This window comes from Natator depressus, chromosome 4, assembly GCF_965152275.1.
Source record: "Natator depressus isolate rNatDep1 chromosome 4, rNatDep2.hap1, whole genome shotgun sequence".
NCBI lineage: Eukaryota > Metazoa > Chordata > Testudines > Cheloniidae > Natator > Natator depressus.
Window position 1 is genome coordinate 9400433 of NC_134237.1, and position 20863 is coordinate 9421295.

Here is a 20863-nt window from a genome sequence, read left to right on the forward strand (position 1 = left end):
TCCTCTGGGCTGTCCAAATCCTAAATCATCCCCACTCCTTCCGAGTGCCCCAATACCATGACTATCTCCTGTGTAGCTATCCAGACCTCCAGGTTTCCACCTAGACCCCTTCTACCATGAATTTCTGCACCGTCGTTAGCAAAAACTGCCATCTGCTGTCAGCTGAAAACCCGGGGTCAGCACAGAATATCTCAAATTTGACACAATAAATGGTGCAGGGGAAATTGCATGCATTGGATTACTTGCTTTTATATCAGATTCCATAAACCCCTCCATCCTGAGTCGGTCTGAGGCGGATGCAGAATTCGGCACTGATGTGCTGCACAGACACCTGGGAGCCTTGCTGCAGAAGTTAGGTCCAGATCCTCAGCTGGTGTAAATCAATACCGCTCCACTGAAGACAAAGAAGCTGTGCTGATTCACGCCAGATGAGGATCGGGTTCAAAGACCTTACACACATCCCCACCCGCATCAGTGTAAATGTCTAGAACTATAGATGTATAGATATTTTCTCTCAGCTTTTGTCCATCTATTTAAAAGCCATCAACTCCCAGCTGGCAGAATCACTGCTAACCGTACTGGGAAAGCCTCATCAGCCTTTCAGACCACTTCTACTACCACCAGATATGGCGCCTCCTTATTATCCTTTGTTTTCTTGCCTCTGTTTCTGACAGCTTGAACAACTCATTTGGTTTTGGGTAATTTGGACTCATAACATGCTCAGCTCCACCCTCCCCACGTACACCCCATTCTGGAGCACTATCTGAAAACACCGATCAGGAAATCTGTGACTTGCCAATATAGACAGAGGATGAATCATTGTTTTGCATCATACAGAAGAGTCAAACTAGCCTGAATATGAGTCAACCATTGGAAAAAAGTCTTTGTTTTCAGACTAAAAGAGGTCAGGTGATCCAGCCAGACATACCCAGGATGTCCTAGTTCCTTTCCCGATTATGATAGACACTGAACATTTCAAACCTGAGCAATCAGTGTAAGCAAGTAAGGCCAGTACTGGATTTCTGTCTCTCATTTGTGCAATTCCACACTTGAATGTGAAAGGGCATTTTCCCCCTCACATTGAATGTTATCACTAATTTTCCTCCTTTAAGAATTACATCAAGACATCAGTACTAGTTCTTTCTTCTAATAACTCTGTTAATGTCTAATGGAACGCTCCAAAGGTGTTAAAGGAAATTCCTAAGGATGCAGGATCTACCAAAGGATGTGGCAAAAGGCTAGGAACTTCCCTTTGGGAAGTTTGCCAAAACCCACTTAACTATGTGGGTGAGATTTTCAAAAGCACCCAAATGACTCAGGAGCACAAGTCCTATTGACTTCCAAACATTGGCTCCTATATCTCCAACCAGTGTCAGATATATTTATTCCACATTCAGGTTCGGAAACTGCTCTTCTTTTGTACCCTATTGGTTCCTTTGGATATAGAGCTTGTTCTGAGACTTTTTTTCCTACTATCACTATAAAATGTAACTAATCATTTGGTTCAATTGCTTTCTTTATAGCTTTTAAATTGAAAGTAATACTAAAATATTAATTACTAATTATGAGTGTTATTAATTACACATGATAGCTTCCATTTCCCTGTGTACTACTATACAAGAGAATATACCCATGTAACATAATTTAATAAAAAGTTTAAGAGGGTGACATTTTACAAACACATACAGACAAATGGATCCAGTTTATAAGGGGGACAAAAGGGATCACAAGAGAAGGGAATAAAGGCTCCCATAGTGAGAAGAGTGTGTGTTGATGTTGTACAGTCACCATGGGCTATGGACAGGGCAGAGATCTACCGTGTAGCTGGGCACCATCATCGTACTGATGACAATCTACCCTCTGTTTAGAAATGATCTCCCCAAGAGTGTATCTACACTGCAGCTGGGAGCATGCTTCCCAACTGCCGTGTAGACATGCCCCAAGAGGTTGCATGTCTACAGAAACCTGTTCTTCAGGAACATCCCATCTTAAATACCTTATTGCTGACACATGGTTGGCCAACCCCATTGATTAGCTTCCATCTCAGAGAACAGCTCCAGACATCTCAGCAAGGCCTCTTATTTGCCAAGGCATCATACCATGGCGGATGCATCAAAATCAGCTGAGAGGTCTCAGTGCGGAACTGCTCAAGAGCTGTAGCCAGGAGCAGATCATCTGGAAGTCTGACAAGTGAGTTCTCCATTCCAAAGCAACGTCTTAAGCCAGGACTGAGCTGGTGGCCTCCTCAATCACTTTCTCTTTGAGAAGATGGAGCCTGGGTGGTAATGGGAAAGCATTTTGGCATCAGCTGATGAATCCCTGAGCGAGGAGGGACCTCTGCATGCTTTCTGGAAGCAGATACACCCCCTTTACTAATTGAGACACTGCTAATGCTAGCCAGTAATGACTCCACAGCAACACCATTTGCCTTAAGCAAACAAAATGGAGGGAAAGAGGGTGACAGCAACAATTTGTGGGCTTCAGGCAGCCCAGAAATAGAGAACATCCTCAGCAGAACTCAGATAAACACAACTAGTGTAGGACGGTCCACCGGGGGCCTGCACCTCTCCTAATTGAAAGGACACGAAAGAGTAGTCCTCACTCAGACTATGCACAAAGGAGATCACAAGCACGTCAGAAATCAAATGGAAGAGACTCCCAAAGAAATGCAGCAGGCAGGTATAATCCGATTGTGCACTGCTGTAGAGAGTTCATCTGGATGCTTCCTTGGTGTGTCAGCCATTGAGGACAAAACACTAATCAAGTATGTTAGTTCCTGAAGAGGGAATTTTACTTCAGGATTTAAACAACCACGATCTTTATCCCTAATGCAACCAATTTGACAGACGCTTCATTGCATTATAGCTTCCTGACAGCAGTACGATTAGTGGCAGCCACTGTTAAGGTCACCTAAGTGTTTCCATTCCTATTCCCTGCTTTCAGTTGTTCAAAACTAACTTTCTAAAACTTTCACCCTGCAGCTGAAGTTTTCTGGGCCAATGCATGTTTTCACAAATTCCGAGAGAAATGGGTCAGACACTTTGGAGAACAAGGAGAGGGTTTTTTTTTTTTTAACTGCACTTTCCCCTTTATAAAAACTTTTTGCATTTTGTTTTTTGAACAGCCGAAGCTCCAGAGCAGGTGCAGGTGAGAAGCTGAAATTTGGGAGGGAAATAGCCTGCTGGAGAAGAGTGGTTTTCAGTATCCCTGGGAAGATTCATTTTGATGTAGTCTAGTTGTGAGGGTTTGAAAAATCATAATTCACACATGCACGGTTTTTTGTTTGATTCCCCCCCCCCACACACAATTGATGGCATGTTTTAAACAATTGCCTCTTGGGGTATCAACTATGGACCGCTTAAGGTTTTTATGAGGGCCAGATTCTGATCTCAATTATACCAGTGTAAATCCAGAGTCATTCCACTGATGTAATTTTCTTTAAATCAGTGGAATGACTCTGGATTTACAGCTGTGTAACCAAGATAAGATTCCATTTCAATCATACACTCCAGATCTGATATCCCAATTTATTGGTAATTGCTCTTCATGCCATTTAGCTTATTTTACTTTTTCTGTCTCCACTTATACCTGGGTTTCTTGTGCATCTTTTCTAGCCATACATTGGCAGGGGCTCTTGTAACAAATTTGTCTGGAACAGAGCTTCAGGTCAGTTCCAAAAAGTTTCTTTCTAGTCTTTCCTCTTCTCACTACTGACTTGGGACCCTGGTCCAGTGAACAGTCCAATGGCTGCACTTGGGGCATCCATTAGACCTGCAGGCAAATGACCTGCTTTCGCCCTTTTTTGCAAAAAGATCCTTCCTGGTACCTTTTCCCCAGGCTCTCTTGTATGCAAGGGAATGTTTATTACATCTTGCACCCTGATAACCCAAGAGGAAAATGAAAAAGCAGCTGGTATGGATGTCATCAGGAAAAGTACTTTCCATTAAAAAAAAGAAGAAGAAGAAATTGAAAAGAACTATAAACTAAGGCAAACATTGGGTGTATATTTGCAGTTCTGGAGATATGTACTGCTTTAGTTAAAGGAACACCGTCAACTTGAACTCATGGCAACTACAAAAAAAATTAATTAATAAGTAGTTTCAGATACCACACTGGATCTGCTAACTCTGGGACCTAAATCACATTTCCCTGGTTTTTGTGACTCTTTTTCTCTCCCCTGTTGCTAAGTGAGAGACCTATATAAACACAGGTAACTGACTAAGGCCCTGATTCGGTACAGCATCTCATCTAAGAAAAGCACCTTAACACATGCTTAACTTTAAACAGATGTGTATGTTCCATGGACTTCAATGACACTTAAGCATGTGCTTAACTTTAAGCATATATTCAAGTACTTTCCCAAATACTGAATGAACTTAAGACACAAATAAAGAAATGATGCCTTTTGCATGTTACTGTCTTTCTTAGGGTACAGTGTGCATCAAGTCTCTGTAAAACCACAACTCGGTTATATCCTACAGCTTTATACTGAAAGTTGAGTGTATTATAAACCTCCAACTCAACAGCTAAATAAATCAGTCATCATCATGCCAGCTTCCTCCATTGTTCAGCCACATTTCCCCGGGTGGCTGAGATGCAGGGAGGCATTTGGTTTTGCTGTTTGGGGTTATAATTCCAGTCTAGCTCCATGCTGCATGCAGGGGTCAACAGGATACTCTTTTGTCACATTTGAGTAACACATGCCACGAAAGCTTATGCTCAAATAAATTTGTTAGTCTCTAAGGTGCCGCAAGTACTCTTGTTCTTTTTGCAGATACAGACTAACACGGCTGCTACTCTGAAACATGTAGAATAGCATTTTCACCTCTACAGGAAGCCCTCATTGTGACAGAACAGATTAGTAGCCATGTTTTTAGAGAAACAAGAACTATTCAGTTAGTTAACGTTACGGTGCCTAAGCAGAGCTTGTCGAAAAATGGTATGTGTATTTCAGGGGGGAAATCCCCTCCCCTCCACAAAAATGTTTGCTGTTGTTGAAATTTAGGCACCAAGAAAGAAGTAGAACTTCTATTTGTGTAATGGAAAAATATAAACTAACACGTGCAGTGTTTTTCCAATTGTAAAAGGGAAAAGAGGCAAAAGGCAAGAAAGGCTGGAGAAGGAAAAAATCCTAAATTAAAAAAAAATAAAGAACCTTTATTTAGAAAGCTAGAAAGTTTTCAGTTTTTCAGGATATGCACATATTTTTAAAGCCCAAATCTTCAGCAAAACAAAAAAAGACCATGTTAGTAGGAAAAAAAATCTTTGAATAAACCATTTTGACTGAGTCCACTTCTAAGTCCTCATTTAGGTATCTAAGTAACCTGAGCACCCAGCACCTGTCTAAATAAGGATGTAGGAACCTAACTTTAGGGAACTATATTTAAAAATATTGTCCCATTGCTTTATGAAACTTGATAAAAATAGGACCACCACATTGCTGGGGACTTGATATTGCAAGACCCCCTGCCTAGGACTAGCCTTGATGGCCCTTTGAAAGCTTTGGCTAGTGCAGAATGTAGCTACAATACTTGCCTTCTGAGTGAGGCAGATGGAGGAAGCATATTTCCCCAGTGGCTCATACCCTACCCTCACTGCAAATCCATTTCCAGGTAAAGTTCAAAATGTTGGCCACCAACTAGAATGGCCGAAATGACTTAAGCCCAAGTTTTAGAAAAGTGGGTCATATTCAGAGGGGAGTTTAGGTCGGGAGAGACCACGTCTAATTCACACCTTTTTCCAGCCCTTTCAACATGTCAATTAAACCAAGCCAGGCTTGCTAAGACTCACGCCCACTTCACAATGTGTAATTTACTCCCTCTCACACAGTAGCTGGTTTTACAATTTGGTCAACTCAGTTTGGGTCTCACAGGTGTAACTCACCCACTAAGGGGATGGAAGCAAGAGCTGTATCAGGACAAGCAGTAGCAGGAGGGTACAAACAGGCGTATGGTAAAGTAGGCCTCTGCTTTACTCCACTCTTCCTTAGACCTCCTTCCTCTGTAAATTATTCTAGTTCAGACACCTTTGGACTCCTCCCAATACTAGAGAGACAGGGTGGGTGAGGTCGTATCTTTTACTGGATCAACTTCTGCTGGTGAGAGAGACAAACTTTTGAGCCACAGAGAGCTCTTCTTCAGCTCTGAGTGCCTTTCCCAAACCTGGAGGAGAGCTCTGTGTGGCTTGAAAGCTTGTCTCTCTCACCAACAGAAGTTGGTCCAATAAAAGATACGACCTCACCCACCTTGTCTCTCTAATATCCTGGGACTGACACAGCTACAACGACACTCTTCAGAATATGTAATTCCCACCATCCTGTACATCACCTCCCTCTTCTCCTCTTATCCACCACCACAATTACAGACACTGGGTGTACTCCATCACCCTGTCCCAAAGGGAAAGCTCCTGGAAGCTGGTGCTCCAGGAAGATCTACTCCTGCTGTATGTATGCCTAAGCCAAAACCTGGGCACAGTAAGGCACAGGTCCAGCAAAGCACATTCTTCGGTTTAAGCCTGCAAGTGGTTCCACTGACAAAAAGAACAACTCACATTCTTAAGTGGTTTGCTGGATCCAGGTCCTTAAAGTCCCTTACAAGATACACCTGTTCGTACTGGCTTTTCATTTAGTTGTTGGCCCTGGAATTCCATGCAGTCAAGATTTTTCCTACCTTCTGTTCTTTAAAACCATGGGAATATGTAGGTGGTGATTTTAATTTATAAGGTCCTAAAAAGGATGAGTTCCATAAAGCAACGGATTCCTTTTTGTTTGTGTTGTAGCAACCAGGCAAGGTACTAACAAACTTCAACAGGACTTTAAATTAGAGTGGAAACCTCTTTACCAAGCTGCTGCTGCACCCTCGGTAGCTCTCACTCCGCCTCCTCAACTTCCCCCCCCTTCCTGTTTCCTGTCCTTTCAGACTCCCAACAGCCAGTGCTCCCAGTTCTCATAATTACAAGCAGCATCTAAACACCACATTCCCTCCTCTCTTAAGAAACTCTAATTAAAATAAACATTGTTGTTCTAACCACAGGAACAAATATGAAACAAGACACTATACTGTTGGCAGAAATATTACACTGAAAACACTGGAGATACTATATAACATAATCTCTAGTCCAGACAGGTGGTCGTCTGGGTCTGACAGGCTGTCTCTGAAGCCCCGATTCCAGTGCAATGTCTTGTTGTGTTGGTACTACGGTGAAGTCATCCAATGCAGATTGGGTGTTGGCATAATCTCCTCTTGGTGCATTGGCAGGTGCAAGATAAGAAGCATTCCATACCCGCCCATCACAAAGTCGATAGGTGTAAGGTCCCTTCTTCTCTATGATTTTAAGAGGAGCTGTGAATTTATGGTCCCCTTTGCATAAAATTCCAGGTTTCCGTATTCTAACGAAGGAACCACACTCAAACTTTGCATCCTTAGCATCCCGCCACTTATCTGTGAAAGCCTTAGACTTTGCTTGGTTCTGTTCAACTGTTTTTCCTCACATCGGTTGGGGCATCAGGTCGTGCCTTTAACAATCCAGCAATGTTCAGTTTAGTATTCATCTGTTTCCCATGCAGTAACTGCGGGTGATCTTTGCATTGTGGCATGTCATGTAGCCCAGAATGCTTGCAAGAAATCAGTAGTGAAGGTTATCCACAATCGCCCTTCCAGTGTAGCCATTTGCAAACTCTCTTTCAAACTTCTGTTAAACTGTTCGATTTCCCCATTGGCTGGAGGGTAATACAGGGATGACCTTCTGTGTAAAATGTCCCTCTCTGCGAGAAAAGTTTCAAACTCCAGGGAAGTAAATTGACTACCATTATCTGAAACCACTTCTTTGGGGTTACCTTCCCTGCTAAAAACTGAAGAGAGGAACTTAATTACTGTAGCAGAAGAGATTTGCGATATAAACGCTACCTCAGGCCATTTACTGAAATAGTCTATTAAAGTGATGGCATAACGGCAGTCACTTGGAGCAGTATCAAAGGGTCCTACAATGTCAATTGTCACTTTTTCCCATGCAGATTCAGGAAGAGGAACAGGCTGTAATGGAGGGGTACATGTCACTGCTGTCTTATCATGCATTTGGCAAGTGACACAGGATTTTATGAGTGCTTCAGTTTGAGAGTCCATCCCTGGCCACCAATACAGATCCCGTAGTCACTGTTTGGTTCTGACAATTCCTTGATGAGTATCGTGTGCCAGGTGTAGGAGTTTTGACTGTAATTCTTCTGGCACAAGTGTGTGTACCTCGTAGCACACAGCCATTGAGCAAAGAAAGTTCACCCCGAACTCTAAAATAAGGCAGCGAAACTGGGTCAAGGTTTTTAGGGTTACTGGGCCATCTCTTTGTCAGAAATTCCCATAGTTTTTGTTGAATTGGACATGCTGAACAAGCGGCTTGAAATTGTTCTTTTGTAACTGCAGTGAGAGCGCTTGTAATAAGTGCAACTACTACATCCTCATCCTCCGGTGGGCCATCTGGTGAAGGCAAAGGCAGGAGAGAAAGGCCATCAGCTATCACATTTTGGTTTCCAGGCTTATATTCCAGTTCATAATTGAAAGAGAGTAGTCTTGCAGACAATCTAGCAATATGATATCCTGCTCTTCCCAGTCCTTTTGTGGTAAGCAACGTCGTCAAAGGGCTGTGGTCTGTGCGCAACTTGAACGTGCAGCCCCACAGGTAAGTTCTCCATTTTTCAGTAGCCCAGACACAAGCAAGTGCTTCTTTTTCGACTGTAGAATATTTCCTCTCAGCATTACTTAGTGTCCTTGAAGCAAATGCAACAGTCCTCTCTGTGTTGTCCTCATGAAGTTGTGTGAGGACAGCCCCAAGTCCATAATCAGAAGCAGTGGTAGTTACAATTGTGGGTAATGCAGGAGTGAATAGTGCAAGTACTGGACTATGTACAATCAAGTTTTTCACCGTTTCAAAACTAGCTTGTGCATCTGTTGTCCTCGCTAAGGTTGAACTTTTCCATCGTAATTCTCGTAACGGTTCAATGACAGAAGCATAATTGGGAATGAATTTTGCATACCAGGAGGTAAGACCCAAGAAGGAACGTAAGGTTTGCAAATCTGTTGGAGGAGGAGCATTTGAAATTGCCAGGATATGATCTGGATCAGGTTTTAGTCCAGCCTGTGAAATTGTATGCCCCAGAAAGAAGAGTTCAGTTTGTCTAAATTTGCATTTGGACCTATTGAGCTTGAGGCCTTCTTTGCTGATGCAGTTTAGTAAAGACTGCAGGTTATTGTCATGATCCTCAGAAGTATTTCCAAACACGATAATATCATCCAGATAGCACTGAACTCCATGTTGATTCTTCAGAATCAATTACATTTTTTGGAAGGCACTTGGGGCAGATGCGAGACCATATGGAACACATTTAAAACGAAATAGTCCCTCGTGTAATAAATGCTGTGAGGTCTCTGCTATCTTCATGCAACATAACCTGGTAGTATGAGGTCTGCAAATCAGGAGAAGAAAACATTGTTGCTCCATGGAGTTCTGCAAATACTTCTATGTGAGGAAGAGGATGGCTGTTAATCACAGTAGCTTTATTTGGCTCCCTTAAGTCCGCACAAAGGCGAATGCCTCCACCTTTCTTCTGCGTCACTACTATAGGTGAAACCCATTCCGAGGAGTCACTCTCTTCAATAATGTCCTTTTGAATATGTTTTAAGTTCCTCTGAAACAGCTTCCCTGACTGAAAATGGTAAGCACCGTAACTTCTGTCGTACAGGCATCACATTATTTCGCATTTTAACTTTATGCAGAAACCCATAAGCACAGCCGAGTTTCTCCTCAACCTGGTGTTGGGTCCCAGCTGAAACTGGTGTGTGTACCGCAAGAATGCTTTGCTGAGGAAGATCAATTCGTCCATTAACTACCCTGAGATTTAAAGCAGCCAGTAAATCTCAGCCAAGGATAGGAGTGCCTTTGTGGACAATGTAGAACTCTGCAGTTACACAGCGATCACCAAAAGTAACTATTGCTGGCAGGCAGCCATGTACTGGAATATGGTTTTTCAAATAGCACACCAAGTGAAGTTTGGGTTCAGTAAGAGGCACATCTTTAAAGTAATGCAAATAGATGGAATCAGGTAGTATAGATACTGCTGAGCCAGTGTCCAACATTAGCTGAATAGAGTGTGATTTGCCTGAAGGTATGGCGGAAACATTTACAGTTCACTTTATTTGTTCTGGAATATGTGCAGTAGTGATTTTGTCCACGCTCAGTACAGTAACATCCGGTATTGTAACTGCATGCACCTGTTGATTGAACTGGCTGCTGTGACATACTTTAGCAAAATGCCCAATCTTTTTGCAATGATTGCACTGAGCTACTTTTGCCGGACATCCTGTGTAGCTTGCAAGGTGCTGTGGGGATCCACAGTGAAAGCATGCTTTTACTGTATTTTGAATTTGCTGATTTGGTGGTTTTCCATTAGTTTTCCTCTTGTAATAATTTGTCTGCAGCGATAGTGAACTTTTCTGCAACGGAGTCACAGCCTAGACTGTGCCTCCTGGATCCATGCTCATTATTTTGGCTTCAGCTGTAGCTGACTCAATCTGAGTAGCAATGGTTATTGCTTTTTCTAGTGTAAGTTGTGGTTCTAGAAGTAAGCGTTCTCTTACACTAAGCATGGTTGTTTTCTCAATGAGCTGGTTTCTAATCTCCTCATCTGCCATATTCCCAAAGTCACCAGTTACAGACTCCTCAGGGAAGCACTATACTGCATTATAGTCTCCCCCGTTTTCTGCTCACGATGGCGAAATCTGTAGCGATTAGCTACTACATTCACTTTTGACACAAAAAAGTTCTTTAATGCAGTGAGTGCAGTCTCATATTTATCATCTGCAAGGGGAAAAGTGTAAAATATACGCTGCCCTTCTGCTCCAAGGCAGTGGATTAGCAGAGCACGCTTTCTTACTTCAGAAATCTCTGTAGCAGTGATTGCAAGCAGGTAAGTTTCAAACATATGGATTCAGACAGTAAAAGCAATTGGAGGCTCACCTGGGCTTTGCAGAAAGGGTGCACGTGGGTTCAGAGGCAGAAGATCCATCCTCGTCGCCAAAATGTTGTAGCAACCGGGCAAGGTACTAACAAACTTCAACAGGACTTTATTTTTAGAGTGGAAACCTCTTTACCAAGCTGCTGCTGCACCCTCGGTAGCTCTCACTTCGCCTCCTCAACTTCCCCCCCATCCTTCCTATTTCCTGTCCTTTCAGAGTCCCAGCAGCCAGTGCTCCCAGTTCTAATAATTACATGCAGCATCTAAATACCACAGTTTGTTTATTTTACTTAGTCCTCATGGTCATTCAGTTGAATTAGACTTTGCCAGAGTAAGGACTGCATAACAAAATTAACAACCATGCCACCATATGGCCCTAAATTTGGGATTGTTAATGGCTCATAATCCATGCTATGTAAAGTGAACCCTGATACCAGATTGATGGGTGCCTTATAAATGGATCTAATAAATAGAACTAGCTGTTTAGTCATTGCATTAACTCAAGTGTAAAAATATAATCAGGCAGGCCAAAAAAGAATCTGAAGAGCAATTAGCCAAAGACTTAAAAACTAACAGCAACATTTTTTTTTAAATTACATCAGAAGCAGGAAGTCAGCCAAACAGCCAGAGAGACCACTTGATGTTCGAGATGCTAAAGGAGCACTCAAGGAAGATAAGGTCATTATGGAGAAGCTGAATGAATTCTTTGCATCAGTCTTCACACCTGAGGCATTCTTTTTAGGTGACAAATCTAAGGAACTGTCCTATATTGAGGTGTCAGTGGAGGAGGTTTGGAAACAAATTGATCAATTAAACAGGAATAAGTCACCAGGACCAGATGGCACCCAGAAGTATTGAAGGAACTCAAATATGAAATTGCAGGACTACTAACTGTGGTATGTAATCTATCATTTAAATAAGCTACTGTAACAGATGACTGGAGGATAGCTAATGTGACACTAATTTTTTAAAAAGGCTCCAGAGGTGATTCTGCTAATTACAGGCTGATAAGCCTGACTTCAGTACCGGGTAAACTGGTTAAATTATAGTATCAGATACATGGAGGAACAGGATTTGTTGCGGAAGAGTCAACATTGCTTTTGTAAAAGGAATTCACGCCTCACAAATCTATTACAATTCTTTGAGAGGATCAACAAGCATGTGAACAAAGGGGATCCAGTGGATATAGTGTACTTGAACTTTCAGAAAATCTTTGACCAGGTCCCTCACCAAAGGCTCTTAAACAAATAAGCAGTCATGGGATAAGAGAGAAAGGCCTCTCATGGATCGGTAACTGGTTAAAAGATAGGAAACAAAGGGTAGGAATAAATGGTCAGTCTTCAGATTGGAGAGAGATAAATAGTGGTGTCCCCTAGGGGTCTGTACTGGGACCAGTCCTATTCAACATATTCATAAATGATCTGGAAAAAGGAGTAAACAGTGAGGGGTCAAAATTTGCAGAGGATGCAAAACTACTCAAGATAGTTAAGCGCAAAGCAGACTGAGAAGAGTTACAAAGATCTCACAAAACTGGGTGACTGGGTAACAAAATGGCAGATGAAATTCAATGTTGATACGTGCAAAGTAATACACATTGGAAAACATAGTCCCAATGATACATATAAAATGATGGGGTCTAAATTAGCTGTTACCACTCAAGAAAGAGATTTTGGTGTCATTGTGGATAGCTCTCTGAAAACATCGTCTCAATGTGCAGTGGCAGTCAAAAAAAGTGAACAGAATGTTGGGAATCATTAGGAAAAGGATAGATAGTAAGACAAAATATCATATTGCCTCTATATAAATCCATTTTGAATACTGCGCGCAGATGTGCTCACCCCATCTCAAAAAAGATATATTGGAATTGGAAAAGGGCAACAAAAATGATTAGGGATATGGAACAGCTTCCATATGAGGAGAGATTAATAAAAGTAGGACTTTTTAGCTTGGAAAAGAGACAACTAAGGGGAGACACGATAGAGGTGTATAAAATCATGATTGTTATGGAGAAAGTAAATAAGGAAGTGTTATTTACTCCTTTTCATAACACAAGAACTAGAGGTCACCAAATGAAATTAATAGGCAGCAGGTTTAAAACAAATAAAAAGAAGTATTTCTTCACACAACACACAGTCAACCTGTGGAACTCCTTGCCAGGGGATGTTGTGAAGGCCAAGACTATACCAGTGTTCAAAGAAGAACTAGATACGTTCATGGAGGGTAGGTCTATCAATGGCTATTAGCCATGATGGGCTGGTATGGTGTCCCTAGCCTCTGTTTGCCAGAAGCTGGGAATGGGCAACAGGAGGAGATGGATTATTTGATGATTACCTTTCTTTTCATTCCCTCTGGAGCACCTGGCATTAGCCACTGTCGGAAGACAGGATACTGGACTGGATGGACTGTTGGTCTGACCCAGTATGGCCGTTCTTATGTTCTTAAGAATTCTTCCACAGACTCCGCCTCAGAGAATTCTTTCACAAAAATGACACCACTCACAATTACCACGTCCCCACTAACTATCATAAGAAAAAAAATAATCTGACTGGATACCGTAGAGCAGATGAAACCACACTCTTGATCATTATATTGATTGCTTCAGGAAAAAACCTGACTGTAAAAATCTTTAAACTCACATCCAGCAAAATCTCTTCACCACCAAGAGGATAGCCATACAGTCCCTGAAATCTCACCACCAGAGAGTGATCAAACCAGCAGACAAAGGGGGTGCCATCATAATTCTCAACTGTTAAGACCAACCAACAATTCTCTGACTCCAGCTACTACAGTATAAAGAACTCAAAGAAGACCCCACACCAGAGTTTACCCAAAAAGTTGAGGATATCATCAAATATTTCCCCAAACAACTCCAACAGAAACTTTACAATCTCATCCTCCATGAATGCACCCCAAAGACCTTCTATATACTTCACACGATACATAAACAAGGGAACCCGGGCAGAACCATCATATCTGGCCATAGCACTCTTACTAAAGGAATATCAGGATGCATAGGAACCATCCTCAAACCACTCACCACACAAAGGGCCAGGTTCCTCCAGGACACAACTGACTTCCTCCATAAACTCTGCAACGTTAACCACCTCCCTCAGAACACCGTCCTTGCCACCATGGATGTCAATTCTCTATACACCAACATCCCTCACAGTGACAGCATAGCTGCCTGACTGTAATATTTACAAGACAATGGACAACCCTCTGAGAGCCATCCCAAACACATTGCCAGATTCATCCATTTCAATCTTCACTCACAACAATTTTACATTCAACAACAAACACTTTGTCCATGCCATGGGAACAACTGTGGGTGCTAGGACACCTCCCCAGTATGCCAACCTCTTCATGGGCTGCCTTGAAGAAGAATGGCTGGACAAACGCACCACAAAACCGATGATATACTTGAGATAAGTTGATGATATTTTCATCCTCTGGATGGATGACAAGCTCCCTCAGATTGCCACAACTTCAGAAACTGCCACCCATCCATTAAACTCTCTCTGGAACACTCCCACGCTAGCATCAACTTCCTGGACACCACGATCAGCTTCAACAATGGAACCCTACCGACAACTATACACAGAAACCCACGGATCACCACACCTACCTTCACAGATCCAGGAACCACCCCAAACACACCAAGAAATCTGTTACCTACGGCCAGGCACTCAGATACCACAGAACATGCTCCAAGCAGAGAGTCCAGGATACACACTATAACACACTCAAAACTATCAGGAATTGGGGCCTGCAGCAGAGCTAGTTTCCAAGCAGCCTCGTCAGTACAGCTGGCCTGCAACAGCTGCCTGATAACCCCAGAACCTCATTGGCTTCCGAGGCCAGCAGGCTGGTTCTTAAGCCAGCTACAGCAGCTGCTCGCTAGCTTCTCAACACTCATGCCCACCAGCGTGCCTGCTCCTGCTCTACCTTATTCCTATCTGATCCTGCCTTGCACCAAGCCTTGCCTCTGTCCCGTCCCTGCCTTGAACCCTTCCTTGCCTGCTACACTGCTTGCTCAAGTTCCTGACCTCTGGTTTTAAGCCTCGCCTCTGGCTCCTGACTATGGACTCTGGCTCGACCCCTGGCTCTTATATCCAGTTCCTGACTTCTGGTCTTGACCCTGGCTCTGGCTACAGCTCTGACTACAGCTCTGGCTCCAGCCACTTGGCCTGCTGCCTGCTCTGGACACTAGGCTAGACCACCCTCATCCTGGTTGGCTGGCAAAAAACTGCCTTCCCCAAACAAGAACACTCCACCCGAGAAGTAAATCGATTCAAGGAACAGGCCACGCAAATACCCCAAGAGAACCTGCTAAATACAGAAATAACCCCCCTCCCTCCGACTGCACACCCCTACTTGTCACCTACTACCTCACACTAGAATCCATTCAGGGTATCAAACAGCTACAACCCATGCTCAATGGGGACCCCTTCCTGAACGAAATCTTTCCTGAACTCCCTCTTCTGGCCTTCAAACAACCTCCCAGCCTCTCCAAGCTCATTATCAGAAGCAAGCTCCACACAAACCAGGCCACGCCAACTCAAAGCAGCACTAGACCCTGCCAGAACAACAGATGCAAAACCTGCAGACATATTTCCACTACTACAATGATCAACACCCCCCACAACACAGCTTTCAAGATCCATGAGTCCTACACACGCCTATCACAACACATGGTGTACCTCATCCAGTGCACTCAATGCCTTAACAACAACAACAACAACGTGGTTGAAACCAGACAATCACTACACTCTCGAATGAACTCACACAGGAAAATGATAAAAGACAAAAACACCCTGTCACCTGTGGGTGGACACTTTTCACGCCGCAATCACTCTCTATCTGACCTCTCAGTCCTCATCCTCAAAGGAAACCTACACAACACTTTCAAAAGACGAGCCTGGGCACTTAAATTCATAATTCTGCTAGACACTAAAAATCATGGACTGAACAGAGACACCAGATGTATGACTTATTACAACAATCTGTAATCCATTAACCACCACCCCCTTTTTTCCCGCCCATATGACTGCAGAGGCATCAATGGGCCACTCCACCTTGAATGAACCCTTAGATTAGAATATGTATTAACTACCTACGCTAAACAATCTGTTCCACCTTGTATTTAACTGTGCTGCTTGGAGTACCTTTTCTGGACTGGAAGAACTCTGTGTAGCTCAAAAGCTTGTCTCTTTCACAAACAGAAGTTGGTCCAATACAAGATATTATCTCACCCACCTTGTCACAGTTAAACATGTCCCTCTAATCAAGTAGCATGGGTGTAAATGAGGACAGAATCTGTCCCACATCATCCTGGTACTCTAATCCGGAAATCCTTGGATATAACCAGTTCCAAGACAGCCACTTCAGTGTAGTTCATTTCAAAACTGACCATTTTCCCCACAATCCATTTTGTAATAATTTCCCATTGACAATAAAAGTTATTTGTATAGCATGCTCTACAATACTTTTCTTATTGCCTTTCTAAATTTTTAAAAACAATGGAAAATTATTGTTTTTAAATGCCTTTACAATATTTGGTAGAGAAGTAACTGGATTTGATGCTCTGACAAGGTATTATCTGCAAACCCACATTATTTGTCCTCAGACATACTCAAGTATTATATTTCAAGAGTGATATTCATTGAAGTAAGCCTATCCTAAACTTCTATACTTAAGGAAGTGGTGGATTCTCCACCACTTGAAGTCTAATTCAAGATTAGATGTCTTTGTAAAGAAGATGCTCTTGATCAACCTCAAGATATGGGCTAGGTTCAAGAGTAACTGGCTGAAATCCCATGGCCTGTGTTTTACAGGAGGTCAGACTAGATGATCATCATAGTCCCTTCTGGCCTTCATATCTATGCATCTAGCACCTTCCATCTGAAAGGAGACCTACAAGTTTTATACATGATGCACTGATTCATATACCCCCTTGCTGACACGCAGTCAGTGCCGGGATGGGAAGTGGGGGTGGTTTTCAGATTATCATGAAGGAAGAAGGGGCAGACTTGCAAACCTTCAGAGACGGAGATTTCTTGGGGAAATCCAGTTCCACCCCACAGCTCTTGGGGCATTTGTGCAGAGATCTGGCCTCTCCACACTTCTCCTTTGGCCGCACAGTTTGCTCTGGAGCCACACTGCCCCTGGCACCTCCACCACCACAGCCCACCCAGCCAGGAGCTGGCTAAACACCACACCCCGGCAGGAGAGTTGTGGGAGATAAGGGACGGGACAAGGCTGGAGGAGGGGTTTAAATATAATGCAGGAGGCCATGAAGGGACGGACCTGGCCAGGCCCGTGGCAGAGGAAGAGGAATCTGAAAGTGGGGATTTTCAAGCCATCTCAAAAGGAAAGCCCCACCCCTGCAGTCCTCATCATACTTGGGGCTCTGCAGTGCCCCTGCTAGAGGTGGAGGTCACCCAGCTAAGCTACCGAGTGGAGAGCTGAGGGATCCCTACCAGGGTGAGCCACGGTAATCACTACAGATGTGCAGCCCTTCGGTGGCTGGATCAGGGTAGAGCTGAGGCTAGCGCTATGGCTGTGCACCCCCACTGAGGTTATTATTGAGCAGGACGGGAAGCTGGCCTCTGGGAGGACTAAGGGAAAACAGATTGATTTGGTGGGGGCAGCGGAAACTGAACTAAAAATCTGACATGGGGAAAGGTAGGAACTGTTGGTTTCCAGGGAGTGGAGGCAGAAAAGCCAGCAGAGAAGAAATGTTCTCTGAGGAGTCTAAGAGGAGATCAGCTGGGTTGTAAGGGGACCCACTATAAAATAAGCTTGGGGGTGGGGGGCATCCAGAAATCATGAACCCCCTGTCCCTGCACCTTGGCTCCCTAGATACCACATACAGGAGGAGAAGATCTGATTGAGTGTATTTTAGGGTGGGAAGGGAAAATAACTTTTCAAGCTAGCCAGAACAGTGCAACCTGAGCAGAGATTGGATCAGGACCCCAGGCTAACATCTTGCTCTCTCAGAGAGGTCTAAGGGAACTCTAAGGTCCACTCGGGGTAAGCAAACCGGGAAGCAGAAACCTTTCATTATCTCCTTCCCCATTTCCTCCAGCTCCCAGCATCATCCCAGGAATATGTTTGCCAGACATTCCAGTCAGTTGTGGGGTGCTGATTGGTGCACCATCTTATCAGCGCTCTGGCATGATTTCCAACCTTCCCGTCGGCCTTCGAGGAGATAAGGAAGCAGGAAGCGTTATTCATACTTGCAGTGTCAGTGTCCCATGCTGAAGCTGCACTGAGTACAAATGTGTACGCAACTGCTCCCAAGGAAGGTATTGGAGCGTGGGTCCAAAATATTCTACCAGCTCTCTAAACACAACTCGTCTCTGACCTGTTCTGAGTATGGACAAAGGAAGCCTATTCAGACAAGGATCGGAGCAGGGAGAGACTGCCAGGAGTTGCACAACAGGTGGTTTGAGTGTATCAGATTGTTAGGGATGATTCACTTTTGCTCACCATGTTTATCATTATGAAACGTATTGCATTTATCTACAGACATCCCTGTGATTAATGGCAATGGGGAGGCTTAGGGCTGTTAAAACACTGAACCCAGAGGGATTCGAATAAATCCAGATGAATTAGGAAGCAGGAACAACAACAAAGGGACAGGAAGCTGGGTTTTAACAAACAGGTGAAAATCCTTTGGATTGACATGGTGGCAAGTTGAGAAAACTGCCAATTAATAAGAATGCTTTGAATTGTCTGGAGCAGATTGGGCTGAATTAGGAGGAATCTCATGAGTAGTGGAAATGTTTTTCCTAGAACTGCCCCAGAGTAGAGGAACTGCTTCAAATACCACAGTCAGCCTTGATCTTTCTCTCAGTTACGTCAGCTGGAGTTTTGCCACTGGTTTCATGAAGGGGCAGGATTAGATCCAGTAAGAGTCTATCATTATTCATTTATATACTGAGTTGTTTTCTAAATTGCCAAGAGCAATTTTAAGAAGGTAGTCTGAATACATTCCATTCATCCTTTTTGGATAGGCCAGCTGAGGTTAAGAGAAAAAGGAGGAGGGGAAGAAGAAATGGTACAATTTTTTTTGTTGGTGAGAGCTAGAAAGCAAGGTGATCGATGTTTTACAACAGGTAACGTTTCTGTGGTAATGGACAAGAGTACACCATGGAGCGAGTCAGGTCCAAGGGAGATGGGGAGCTCAAGCCACCTGCAGAGAAGTTCACCTATGGGGCAAGGACAGCTCTTGGGAGAGAAGATCGTAGGAGTGGCTCCAGGAAAGCCGGTGTACTCCTCGGGGTCTTTATTAGAGCAGCACGAATACTGTTCATCCGATAATACATCTAACTATGAATGCATTGCTTATCAAATAAAATTAATCCAGGAAACAACATGATTCTTTCAATTTGTGGAGGATTTTTCCCCCTCCACCAAAATCTCTGATTCTCACACACTTGAAAGCCTAACACATTTGTAGGTGTTTACGGTAGCATCTGAAGCCCCAACTAAATTCAAGGCCAGTTGTGCAAGGTGCTGTACAAACACAGAGTAAGAGACAGTTCTCACACTGAAACATTTGCAATCTCAGGTCTCAAGACAGACACAGGGTGGAAGGGGAAAATAGATGCACGGAGAAGAGCAGTGACTCAGACAAGGTCATACAGCTGAGCTGGTCATTGGCAGAGCCAGGAATACAACCCAGGACTCCCAAGCCAGGGCTCTGTCTCCTAAGGCAGGATGCTTTCCGTAGTTTACATGTTGAAGTGAAGTGACTATGTTGCACAGCCCTCAGTAAATGACTGAGTAGTGCTGGGAGAGTGGGAAGTGCTGATTGCCCTGGTGTGAACAGCTAGGCAAGGTCACTGAACAGAAGGTGAGAGAGACAAGCATCATGTCGTGAGGAATAAAAGACATGAGCACAATTGCTTGCTTATTGCTGCAAAGGATTGAACTCTGTAATTACCACCGGCAGAGAAGTGTAATTTCCTTTCTTATTTTCTCTTCCAGGTGCAGTACGTATCTATTTCCATAGCTCCTCTATGAGGGATAGCCAGTCAACTGATGCCTATCCCGTGCTATCAATAGAGTTGTTACCCAGTGCAGCATACCAAAGGGACTGGAAAAGGGCTCAGTGCTGCCGGGGGCTGGGTGCCCTCAGCTCCCAGCAAAGCCGTCATTGACAGCTAGGGCTCTCGGCACCTTGCAGGCCCAGACACTGTAATACAATTTTTTCCCCTACGGAGAGAATCATAAACAGCAAATGGGATCAAGATTAGGTGGCTTGCTGACCCAACCAGGGGACTTGTTGAATTACTAAAGGGAGCAGGAAGGAGACTGGAACTCAAGTGTATTTTCATTCTGATTGCAGTAGAGGTCCAGTCCCAATGATCTCATCTAAATCGATGAGAGAGAGTCAGAGTGGCAAGGGAAGTGGCTTATGTCATTGAATATCAGGGTCGGAAGGGACCTTAGGAGGTCATCTAGTCCAACCCCCTCCTCAAAGCAGGACCAATCCCCAACGAAATCATCCCAGCCAGGGCTTTGTCAAGTCTGACCTTAAAAACTTCTAAGGAAGGAGATTCCACCACCTCCGTAGCTAACCCATTCCAGTGCTTCACCATCCTCCGAGTGAAAAAGTTTTTCCTATTATCCAACCTAAACCTCCCCCACTGCAACTTGAGACCATTACTCCTCGTTCTGTCATCTGCTACCACTGAGAACAGTCTAGATCCATCCTCTTTGGAACCCCCTTTCACGTAGTTGAAAGCAGCTATCAAATCCCCCCTCATTCTTCTCTTCCGCAGACTAAACAATCCCAGTTCCCTCAGCCTCTCCTCATAAGTCATGTGTTCCAGTCCCCTAATCATTTTTGTT

At 43.7% G+C, this 20863-nt stretch overlaps 1 protein-coding gene across 1 annotated transcript in view; it reads right to left on the reverse strand.

Moving 5' to 3' along the window:
* The window catches only part of LOC141986068 (transmembrane protease serine 11C-like), a 61580-nt gene that overhangs the window by 32939 nt on the left and 7778 nt on the right, over nucleotides 1-20863 (reverse strand). The gene's annotated exons all lie outside the window — the stretch shown is intronic.